Raw genomic sequence first — 12,333 nt, forward strand, 5'->3', positions numbered from 1 at the left:
TTTTTGCTGAATCGGAAGTAACTTGAGCAGTGGGAGCTGCGGGACGGATATTAATTATTTGTAAACCATCTAAAGACACATCGCTGGGTTATGAAACTCTGCAGATGGAGCTGCTGGGCTGAACGGCCCGGTGAAGTTTTCAGTCTTGTAGGAATGATGAGGGCAGGATGTGACACAACCAGGCAAAACCAGGCTGGGGGATAAGCAGGGGGTGACCTTTACAAGGTGCAACCCCTAATACAGGCTGGCTTAAAGCTGGTAAACTGGGGCTACATCTTCCTGCCAAGCCACTCGGCATGTTTAGGGGGTAATGTGTAAAAATTAGCGTGACTTAAGACTTTTTATTTCTGAAGTGGTAGTTGCCTTTTAGTAACTCAGTGCTGTTTCACAGAGGGTTGATTCTTTTGGTGTAGGTTGGCTATTTTTGAACTTCTTTCTTTAAAAACAAATCTTTTTCTAGTGTTAGCCGTCATGTCTCCAGCAGGAGAATAGTAGAATATAGTGACTATAGGTTCAGCTTGGGACAAAATACTGACCCTGCGTTACAGATCAAACCGACAACTTTGGTATCAATACAAGCAATTTTTTTGTACCGCTGATTTTTCCCCTGGGTTTCAAAGCTGCCTTGTGCTCTGTGGAACACTGCTGGCATTTAATGACATCGGAGACAATTAAAGCTTTCAAGCGACAGTTTCCTGATCTCCAGTATAACATAATGCCTTGTGATTTTTTTTTTTTTTTTTTTTTTTGTTCTCGATTCATGAAACCAATATTGTTTTCTCCGTCTTTTCTGCTGAACGTTTGCAGAATTCGGGCTGTTGTTTGTACGTGCCTGCGGTAGGTTGTACAGAAAATGCATAGGCTGCATATAGACCTTGTGTAGGAAAGCTCCACTCTGGCAGATGCATCATGTGTGCCTCCAGACAATCATTTTGCCCCGTTGCATCTCTGGTTGGAGCGATGCTTATTTTCTGTATCACTAGGGACAAAAGGAAGGTACTAGAGAAGCCGAGCATTGCTGCGAGCAAAGCTGTTTTCATATGTAAAGAACCTAAAATAAAAAGAACTGGGGAGTAGGCTGTAAAGCTGGTCCCTGGGGGCAGATTGAACCACTGTTTTGAGAAGCCATTGCCTAATATGTGGCTCCTTGGAGTTGTTAATTTTTAATTTCATGTGAAGCTCATCTTGAGGAGTGCTTTTGCTACCTAGGGATGGAGTTATCTTTGGTAAAATATTTTTATGCTTTCTCAGTAAGGTATCTGTATGAATAATTTGGTGAATACAGTGCAGTGACCCAGGGAAACGAGGGAATGGAGGTGGAGAGAATACATTTGGAAAACTCTTTTTTTTGTTGTTGTTTTTCAGTTTCACATCGCTTTAGCAGCTGGTCAAGTACGCTATTGTGTATATTGCATAAAATAAAGTAAAACTCTTTTGTGGTTTTTTTTTTTTTTTTTTTGATTTTCACATATTACAGTCCACTCCTGGTGCTGCTTTTGTCCCTCAGTGACTCTCGATGCGTCTGTTCAAATACCTGATGTGTTTATGAGAGGATGAGAGGGGAAGGTTGCTCTGGGTCTGTGTGTGTAAGGGGGATGTTTTCCTGTGCAATATGGGAATCCTGAGTCTTGAAAAGCTGAATAAAAACTTCAGAGGCCTTGGATCGTGCTCCTAGCCTCATCCCTAAGGATGGGTGGTGGCAGGGGGTAGCTGTGTGTCACCGAGGTGCTGAGCAGGTCTCCTGCACTGTGCTGGGGTGCAGGATCAGCCCCGCAGCTCGCTCTGCCGGCCGGACACGCAGAAAGGACAAAACAGGCTCTGTCTGGAGAAACCCCGGGAGCAGCGAGGGGAAAGCCCGGCTGTGGCTTTTCGCCAGGAAATCTATCGGTTAAACTAGTGCAGTGCCTGCTTGGAGTGGGAGCGGGGCTGGAGCACACCCTGCCTGGGCTCACCGCTGCTAGAGTCAGGCCAGGCAGGTGATGAGGAGGGGGACACGCTGTGCGGTGGCTGATGGACCCCTCTCATTAGTGCTGTGTCCCCATCGGGGTCCGTGTGCTCTTTCCAGCTCCTGTGGTGTGTCCATGGGCAGTGTGACGGGTGGTACCCTGGGCAGATCTTCCCTCTGCCTCCAGCAGGATGATGTAGAGCTGCTTTTCATATCGAAACCACTGTCAGGTGAGGAGAAGCCGCTTCTGCACCAGCCTGGGCAGGGCAGGGCTGCTGGGCAGAAAATGCATAGGCTGCGTGTAGCCCTCGTGTAGGAAATCTCCACTGTAGTAGAGGCATCATATGTAGATGCAGCTTTCACAGAAGAAATCTTCACTATCTGTGAAGGACATGAGCGATGTTGGTAGAGGGCACTCAGGCCTGCAAAGAATGTGCTGGTAGATGCTCAGCATGTGTGGGGCAGCACGGCGTGGGTCAGAACCAGTGAAAACACAAAGGGCACAAACCGGTGAACATCCTCTGAGGAGACACCATGACCGTGTCAATGCTGGCCCAGGAGTGAGGTCAGTGCAACGAGACCTCAATATTCTGTGTGAGGAGGTTGAACGTGCTGGGGGAGGATGTTTTCTTTTTCTTCTGCAAACATGTTTATGGTGCTCTTAAACCCCTCCTGCTAACCAAGGGAAGAAGGCTTGGGATGTTCAACATACAGTTTAAACCAGTCTTCCTTCCCTTCCTTGCTTCTCCCAGCAGATGCTGGCAGGCGTTTTAGGACAGTGTGCCCTTCTCACCACGTTGTGCTCTTTGCACTGTAAAATGCAAACTAACCTGGACTTGTCTTTTCACCTTTAACCAGAGTAAGAAGACGACAGTTCCTCGTGGTTGCTCTCCATTCCTAACTTTCCTCTGCCCCTTTTTGAACCGGATTTTTATGTTTTGGTCTTTTTATTAGATTTATTGTGGCTAATGTGGTATCCCAGTAAGCTCAGCTGTCCTCAGCACGCTAGCATCAGGCAGGCCATGCTTCTCTGTCACAGGTGTGCTCACACCATGATGTCATATCTGGAGTTTGATGTGTGCTCTTCTGGTTTAGATTAAGCAGGTCATCGCCGCTTGCTCTGGGGGAAGGCGGGGGTGAGTTTAAGGGTAACTTGCAGTTCCAGAAAGGTGCGTTTGACCAACATGTACGGGTTTTTCTGTTTCTTTTCATCACGTTATCATTCCATAGTTCCAGAGATTGGGGGGTGGGGGGGGTGTGAAATCCATCACTCAAACTCAGTTTCTTGCAAAGTGGCCGACTGTGTGTGTTGAAATGCCCCAGGCAGAATTGCATCCAAGTGACTCCGTGTAATTACCTGGCAGAAGAAAAGGACCTCGGGTCAATAAACCATTTGTCATTAATTGAGTTCTTTAAAAAAGGAAGTAAGAGTGAGATCCATGCAGCAGAGGATGGGAAAGAGCAGTAGGTGGACCTGTCTGAATTCCTTTGCCCGTAGCACGGATGGGGCTCGCGGGCTGGCAGTGCCAAGCCAAGGGATGAATAACCAGGGCAGGAAGAGAAGCTCGGCTGAGAAATCTGGGAAGGTCAGGAACTAAGCCAGATATTTGTCCAGAGGAAAGTTGATATTGTTGTTATGAACTCGGCTTTCAGCTGTTTCCCGAAAGATAACAACGGGCACATCAGGGATGGAGAGCTGAAGAAATATTGAGAGCGCTTTGCAGTTTACTTGGCACGTGGCGAGTCTGTTAAAAGTGACCCGGGAGGAGCAGGCGCTGAGGAACTGGATGTTCAAATAGGCACTCCAGTGCTGGTAATGTTTTTTAGCTGCCTTCATTTCCCTCATTTGCTGTGTTTGGGTGGTCTGAAAGTCATTATCTTCTGACTTTTCTCAGTCTCTTTTGCAGCAGCAGGAGAAGGGGAGGGAGGGAGGGAAGAGGCAGCTGAAGGCAATGGAAATAAATAGCAACATATTTCCAGAAGAGAACCAATTCCCAAGTGTGGGATAAAAAAGCTTTTCCAAAGCCAAGTATTCAGCCCTGAGCAGAGGGAACTGTAAGAAGTGGTTTGTCTGAAGAAGCTCACCTTTTCCCCTCTCCACATCTAGATTTCCTTCCTGGGGAGCCGGCAGTAATTCTGGAGTCTCTAGACTTCAAACAGTCTGAGTCGGTAAATACAGATTTGGAACAAGGAAAGATTCAACCCTTTCATCTTCTGGGCTTTGAAATTTAAGGGTACCTGTGGACTGGACAGGAATACCTAAAGCCGTGAGTAAGCAGCAGGAGTCTTGTTAAGTGGAGTTTGGATGTGATGGAGGCAGCGTATCCCGAGCAGTGAAAGGAAAGGCTCTGCCGTCCAAGAAATAGGAGAAGCTGGAAAATATTTTTCAAATGTGAATTTACGTGTGCTCAGAGTGAACGAAAGCAACGTTAGAAATAGAAACTGGGGTACTGTGGAACTTAACTTTCGTTGTAAATAAAGTCATTCCTCACTCCCATAAACTGCTGGGGCCTCTAGGATCCCTGGCTGGTCTTGGCAGTATATCTCGCAGCGTTTGTAACTGGGCCCAAGTGAACATCTAGTATTATTTTGGAGACTGTGTTCAGGACTTAGAGGGAAAAAAAAAAAAAAAAAAAGACTTTATTTTGCCTTCTGGATACAGGTCAATGTGATTCCCAAATTGGTTCGCCTGCCTCAAAGAGAAGAATATAACTAGAAAATAAGCCTCAACTCCCCTGTATCGAAGAGCTGAAAAATAATGCATCGCTCTTACACAAACTGCTGATGTTGACCTCATACCTGCAGGTAACAGGAGACGTATAATGTCTTAAATGTGTCAGACAGGACACGGGTGACTGGTTATTTTATTAGTGAATTGAGAAGATCTTGGCCACCATATTTTAGTGACTGGAGATGAATTAGGCAGCCAGAGCGAGCAGCTCCTGGATTTCTGGGTTAATAACAGCCCCCCTGGTGCACTGATAAGCCCAAGGGTGAGGCTGGGAGCCGGCTGGGTTGTGCAATTCATTGCCGAGTGCTCTGCCGGGAGCCTGTTTCTGGAGACCAAAATGTGTGCAGGCGTACGCGCACACACTGAAAAAAACCCCACATAGGTGTGTGTAACGTGTGAGTAGATCCACTACCCTCTGCTTTTGTCCTACACTAACCCTGCGGGCCAGCACTGGGACGGTAGCCGGTCCCGTCGGTGCCACCCGCAGCAAGTTAATGGCACCGGTGCTGGGGCTGCGCTGAGTGTCACGGCACAGCTACCCTATAGGCACCCTATTCAGCTTTTCTGTATTAACCAAACCTCGTTCCTATGTCCATCATCTTTCCCCATCAAATTCAGTCTGGGTTTCTCAGTCTTTCTGTTTCCCTGCTCTCGTAAAGCTGCCTTTTTGGTGAGGCGGGAGAGACGGAATGCAGTGAGTGGTTCCTATATCCAGTTCTACAGGCTTGTTGCTAGAAATACTGATGAGATGGAGCTCATCAAACTTAAAAAAAAAAAACAAAACAAAACCACTTCATGCTTCTGATAGCAATTGCTTTTGCACATATTTTTCCTGACAAACAACTGTTGGATAAAATAGTACATATTAACTCTAGTGCGTAAAGTTATCTGGTTGTCTTAAATTTGAAATAGTTTCTACAGGAGAGCAGTAGGAGAAGCTTGCAACGTTTTTCCAGAGGCCGATGTCATTACCCCATTTTACAGATAGCGAATCTAGGGCAGGGGAAGATAAAGAGCTTTGCTCAAGGTCAACCAATAAGCCAGCAGCAGACCTGAGAGCAAACTGAGCTTTTCATGAGTCCCCGCTCATTCTTCTGCCCCTTGCCAGCGTTGCTGCTCCATTTTCCATTACTTTTCTTTTCCATTACTCTATTTCTGAAGCTTGCAGACTGCGCTTTTGGCTTCGTTCTGCAAACGGCATCGATGATCTGTCAATCTGCATCTGCAGAAAGTCATTTTGGAGAAGGAAAAAAGCAGGTGGACCAAGCAGGAGCACTAATAAGGAAGAGAAACCCAAACAACTCTCTCCCCTCCCACCATCCCACCCCCAAAAATAAGCACAACCCCCCAGGAATCTCATGCTTCAACATTCGTGGTAGTAAAGGGATGATTCATTCCTTTTTCCAGGACAAGATATGCCCTGGTTGGTATGTCTGCCCATTCTGTAGCAAACATCTGTGGGTAGACCTCTATCTAGAAAGGTAAAGCTTGGCTTACCTTGTTTTCTTTTACACTCGGACAGTAGAAGTGGGCAAGCAGAAACCGCTTATAAATAAAATACCAAAAATATTTGGATGATCCGTACAATAAAGCAGAATAGATGTGCAGGTGAAAAAGCCACTATGTAGAAGTTACTGTTAACGGGGGAGCAGCAAATACAATAATTAGAACTCTAAATATCGTAAAATTATGCATATTCGAGAGAGTGAAATGGAAACCTGCTCTTCTTTTAGCCTTTAAGGAGAAACTACACGTGCAGGGGAGCAGGGCACTGTGTGACAGTGGCTTGGGTACCAGTGGCAGTGCCACCCCCTCTCTGTAGGTCTCAAAATAGGATGGCAGAAGTACCGTCTGTGTTAATTCTGTTTCAATTTCCAAGCACTCATTGATTTCTGATGTCCACACTGAAACAAATCTGGGCACTCTTAGGCTGATTCTTAAGACACGTGTAGAAAATACTGCAGGAGATTGTGGGTTGTTAAATACGCGGGTATTCAGTGGCTTTTGTGATATAGTTGTGCTGAATTTAATTAATTGCACAATTCTGAAGCCCCAGGAGAGGAGGGGGGTGGGTTTTATTACTGTTCTGAGGTTTCTTCTGGGGATTTGATCCTTCTGTGTATCATCTCTGTGTTGCTGTAAGTCCCGCCACAGCCAAGTGGTGAAATCCATGCCTTCTCCAGCTGCAGGGAAGCAGCATCTTAGGAGGCTTTTTTAGGACTTGCATCTTAAGAGGCTTTTTTTAGGTTTCTCGTTAGAGAAAAAAATGGTTAAAGAGCATGAAAAAAAGCGCTTGGTTTTATTCCCTGGTGTCTTCATACCAGGGTTCCTGGAAGTTGAAACTAAGTCTCTCTTAAGTAGGGATTTCTTCTAAAGATGCAGCGGAAAAGTTTCTCACATACTTAAAGTGAGACCTTAATGGTTTTATAATGTTAAGATGAATTTTCAAGATCAGGCAGCTGTTGGTTACACGTAGGATATAGGAATTACCACGTCGTTGTTACTTACTAGGCATTTCGAGGTTGTTTTGCTGGTTCTCTGCCTGCCGTGCGTGGAGCTGGGAGGCAGAGCCGGGTGATGACCCGAGTTGGAAGGGACGTAAAGTGAACAGGGCTGGAAAAAGGAGAAATTATTCCTGACTCATCTGTTATATTTTCAGCCTTCTGCAGAGAAAAGAATACCACGTCTGCTTTAACCTGTTGACTGAAATATTCTGTTCATCTGTCTGCAGGAAATCAGGCAGACTCTTTTCCATAACTACCTGACTTATATTTCTTAATGTTTCCAGTTCAGGCAGGACTACCGTTAACGATGTTTTCGAGCTCAGACCTCTTTGCCCTTGTCCTGAATTGCTCTTCACCTTTTTTTTTTGGTGTGTCTGAGCATCAGCTAGTACTCTGCCTTCCCTCCTCGTCCCCCGGACAGACTGGGTCACCCGTGCAGGGCACGGGGAGCGATGCTGGCACAGCCACCGGTGCTGGCAGGGCCACCCCGAGCCGTGCATCTTTGTCAGCGAGCTGCCGACTGGCGATTAATTTGTCATCTCCTCCGATGAGCCCAGGCTCACATTGTATTAATATGGCAATGCTGCTCCGGGAACAGCCTGTTCCTCCTTGCAGGGTTGCGTTCCTCCAGCCCGGGGCTCCAGCCCGGCTGTTTATGCAGAAGTTGGGTTTCCTCCCACCTCACCGCTGGTGTTTACAGAAGGAATCGCAGTTTCCTGTTGTGTTAGATGGAGCTGTCGCTCCTCTCTGGATTCCTGCCTTCCCCGCTTACGCCGAACTGCTTTTTAGCCTCGTGGGCTTGGAAGTCTATTGGTTTTGCTCACTACTACTATAACTCTGAGACTGACTTTTTGCAGGAGCAGCCAGTGCACTTGGGTTTATAGAAGAATTTCTGGCATTTTTGAGAGTGTTTATATGCATGTTTTCTCCCTGTGATGTTCTGCAAGGGTTGCTAGAGCCCAAGACTCTTCCCGTGAGATAAAATAGGGGTGATGCCCATTTTAAGGAGAAATCTAAGGCACTGAAGATTGCAATTACTTTTCACAAGTTGCACAGAGACCAAGTAACACAGCTTAGACCAAGTTGCACACAACCTCGGTGTTCCTGCTGCTGCAGAACATTCCAGCCATTTGACATCTATCTAGCAATTCAGTAGTTGGGTTCCAACAGAAGATACTCCATGTCTGTCTCATAGCAAAGGGTAGGAACAGCTCCTCTGGAGCAGACAACTGGTAGGAAAAGCTCCTCTTTGGAAAATTTTAAGTTTTCTGTCTGAAGTTATATGGGAACTTCCTACAAGAAAGCTGTAGGCACATCGCCCAAGGACCTTGCCCATTGGCCATTCTCAGTGGCAAGAAAATCTTGCATTTCATGGGGACTGGATGCCAAAGAGGTCTATTTCATACTAAGAAAGAAGCTGGACCAAAAGTTCTCTGAAGACTCTGTGCTTTGCAGTTTAATTATCTGTTTTGTGTTATCATTAATTTGAGAGCTGTTTTGTGCTACAGACTTTGTATAGATTCCGTTTTTTGTTTAGCTTGGCAGCTTTTTCTTTTTGGTTTGTTTAAAATCAGTGATTAAAATTAATGGTTTCAGGCTTTTGGATTATAAGGGAAAATATAAATTTCAAAGCCTGTTAGCTGCACGATCCCTGGTGCATGTGACAGAGCCCTTGTTAAAGGGTGCCAAGAAGGAATTGATCATATAAATATTATGATGATGAAAATGGACTTTATTTTTCTTCTGCAAGTTTTGTATTTACGCCAAAAAGCAATTTCACTTTAAATCCTCACTTTAATCTTGCAATGGCTCTTGCTGCAGTTGTGCAGTTTACTATTTGCTGGAGTGAAAGGCTTGAAATCTCTCCATTAGTTAGCACTGTGAAAATATTTTTGCTTTTAGGGTTGTCAGAGTAATATTTTATTTTATTTTTTATCTGATTTTATTCTCAGAAGTCTGTGAAGAGTCTTTAGTTTCTCCTTGGATTATACAAGGAAAAAATGACTGACGTAATAACAGCTTTATTAGCAAGGTGCTGTGGTTTAGACCTCTCAAAACTCCCTCCCTTGATCTGAAAGTTGCTCTTAAGCAAATGGTCTATGATACATAGAATGTTGTTTCTTATTTTCTTAGTGTTTTCATTGCGTAATACCCTTTTTTGGCGTATTACACAATTTATCCTTGCATAGGAAGTGGAATATTTAGGCTTGCACTTTTATGTAATTTAAAAAAAAAAAAAAAAAAGAGTGGCAACAGAGTCCCATACATCACTTTTTCCTCGCGTCTCTCCAGCGGGGCTTGCTGATACCACCACTTTCAGCGTGAGCTAAGCACATTTGCTCCAGTCTTTGTTTCCGTAGTAGCGTCAGAGGTTTAACGTTTCCCTATATGACACGAATGGGAGTTTGTACAAACACCGGCGGTTGGAGTTTTATTTGAGAGGGTGGAAATTCTCCAAGTAAAACTTTTCAGTCTTGTGGTTTGTGCTAGTAGTCACCGATTCTGCCAGCCCAGATGTTTCATGAGCACTTAAGTCCTTCTGGTTTCGTTCTGCAGAGAAACCCAAGCTGTTCTTCCAGACCCTGGTGTGCGTGTGCACCTGGGATTGTGTATCTGAATATAAGACTGAGCAAGCAGCAAGTACAGGAGGAAGTAATCATCTATTTTCTTCAGCCTGGGTAGCTTAATGCATTTAGTTACCCCATAAACTTCAGCGGGTTGCGGTGACTCTGCTCGTACTCAGGGCAGGGATTTCAGAGAATTGCTTATGATCATTATGGAGTTAACAGGGAAAGACAGATTAACTGCAGACCCCTGGATCCGAGCCCCATCTTCTTCCGCTGGCAGCAGCCTGCTGTTAGCAGACCGTGGATGGACCCCACCGGCTGAGAAGGTGGCAGTGGGTCTGATGAGAAGGGTGGGGGCAGAACAGCCCTCCTGGACGAGCGTGCTGCTACTCAGGTGCAAGCATGAAGCAAACCCAAAGGAGACTTTAATTTGATTCTCGTGGAAGGACAGGGGTGTTGCACGGTCCCAATACCAAGCACTTTCAACGATGAACCCAGAGATGGTGCTCCCATTGCTCCCTGCAATTTGCCTATGAGCATCCTCTTTAACAGTTACAAAAATACGAGTACAAATGATTTCAGCTGTCTAGGTGATTACGGTTTCATGAGAAGTTTTTTTTTATTTTACTCTTAATGGGAATGAAAGTTTCTTGCTGTTTTTAAAGAAATCAAAGGTTCGATTCCAGATGGAATCTGATCTTTTTGACTTAGGACATGAAGATATCTGGTGTGGTCACATCAAGAGAGGGTGAGAGGGAGAGACTGACTTGCTGGTGTTTGCCGGGGTGTGCCTTATTTTCCCCCTCCCTGTATCCAAGATAAAAAGTCCCATTGAATCAGATAATTGTGTGGGTTCTAACTTCAGATGGTGGAAAGGAGACGCCGGGAGTGTTGAGGGTGTCTTAGCACAGGCTGGCTGCAGAGGATGCAGAAGAGAATGAGCAGCAAGTTGAGCTGGTCCTGATGGATGAGGACCTTGTCTGAAAGGGGGAAAACACGTGAAATCTGGGTGGGGAAAAGATTTCTGCTTGAGATGTGCCTAAAGGGTTGTGTGAAGAGCTGTTCTCATGAGAGGTGGACCTACGCTGAGAGGAGACCTTCCAGAACAGCAGACACAGTTCTCACAACTGCAGGGGAGAGGTTACTTTTATGAGATTTCTATCTCCAAAGCATCCTTTCAGCTTAGCTCAAAATATTACCAAAAGCAGCATGTATGAGTTGTAAGCATTAAAGCATCAATGACACTTTGAGCAAAGACCTAATCAGAACCCAGATCTTAATATGCTTTTTGGCTCATCTTTATGAAACCAAGTTATTTCAGTTGTTTACAGCTGGGTGTACTTTTTTCCATGGCTTGGTATTCTGTCTTGCCTCCTAGCAGTTTGTTTACTAATATTAGCCCTATTAATGTCTGTTGGCCGAGATTTTCCTTTTCATTCAAGCGCTGACAGCCAGCACACCTTTGAAGTCCTTGAAGAATTAGTTGCCTTGGGAATTTTTCATGCTGTAACCTATTTATGTTTTTTTAAGTCAATTTTTTGATCATTAACTGAATTCACAGCAATCATCTTCATAATGTCATTAATAAAGGTTTCTTAACCATGCTCATGGGCATTGAGGGCATTGTGCAATATTTCAATAAAAACATTACAAAACACACATAATCAAGCATATAAATAGAAAGAGGAACAGACTGCAAAGGTCTGAACATCAAAGCCTGAAGGTGTTTAGGAACTAGAGCTTTATTCAAGCCCATCTCTCAATGTTTAAAAAACCCCAACCTCAAACACAAAACCAAAAGAACAATGAAAAGGCTCTGTCAAGAACAAAACTCCAGAAGGGTGTGGTTTAAAAAAAAAAACCAACAACAACCAAGCACAATAACAAAAACAAACAAACAAACAAACAAAAAAAAAAAACAACAAAAAGGGCCAGATAATTGGGGAAACTTTATTCACATGGATTCAACACTGGTTATACCAAAGCAAGAGTTTTAAACTCAGAAATCTACATTTTGGGAACCTGTTTAAGTATGGAATTAAAGAGCTACCCACCTACTTGTGGGGTGTCTGTAAGTCAGGATGGATGTTGTGGATAGATGTGTGTATCAGAATACACAGGCAGTGGGAATTAAATAATCAAAACCATATCATCCATCAAAACTTAAAGCTATTGCTTTTTTTGTTGCTTAATAGTCAAGCACAGTCCGCTGCCCTTTAAGACTGAAAATTTGGAGGATGTTGCTGGATACCCTTTCCACTCCTAAAATTGTATTTTCTACTAAACCCCTGAGCTACCAGTACAGCTGGAAAATGTGTGTGTTAGAGACAATAGGAAAGTACCTCCTGACAAGTTCTGAATTTCACTGCTGTCTTCTACAGTGGCTGGATATGGCTGTTGAGGAATGAGCATCTGCTCGTATTAGGTTGGTATTACTGGCATTTGTTTGGCAATTTAGGCTTCCAGGTAGTAGCCGGTGCCTACTGGTGGTTGAAATCTAAGAAAATTTTACGTGGTAGTGATTGCTTATAGGAAAGATACGTGCACCTCTCCGCTCCCACGTGTGTTGCTCAGTAATCCCGAAGC

At 44.6% G+C, this 12,333-nt stretch overlaps 1 protein-coding gene across 1 annotated transcript in view; it reads left to right on the forward strand.

Annotated features, from left to right (window-relative positions):
- The window catches only part of HTRA1 (HtrA serine peptidase 1), a 33,710-nt gene that overhangs the window by 1,335 nt on the left and 20,042 nt on the right, over positions 1–12,333 (forward strand). The gene's annotated exons all lie outside the window — the stretch shown is intronic.

This window comes from Numenius arquata, chromosome 15, assembly GCF_964106895.1.
Source record: "Numenius arquata chromosome 15, bNumArq3.hap1.1, whole genome shotgun sequence".
Lineage (NCBI taxonomy): Eukaryota > Metazoa > Chordata > Aves > Charadriiformes > Scolopacidae > Numenius > Numenius arquata.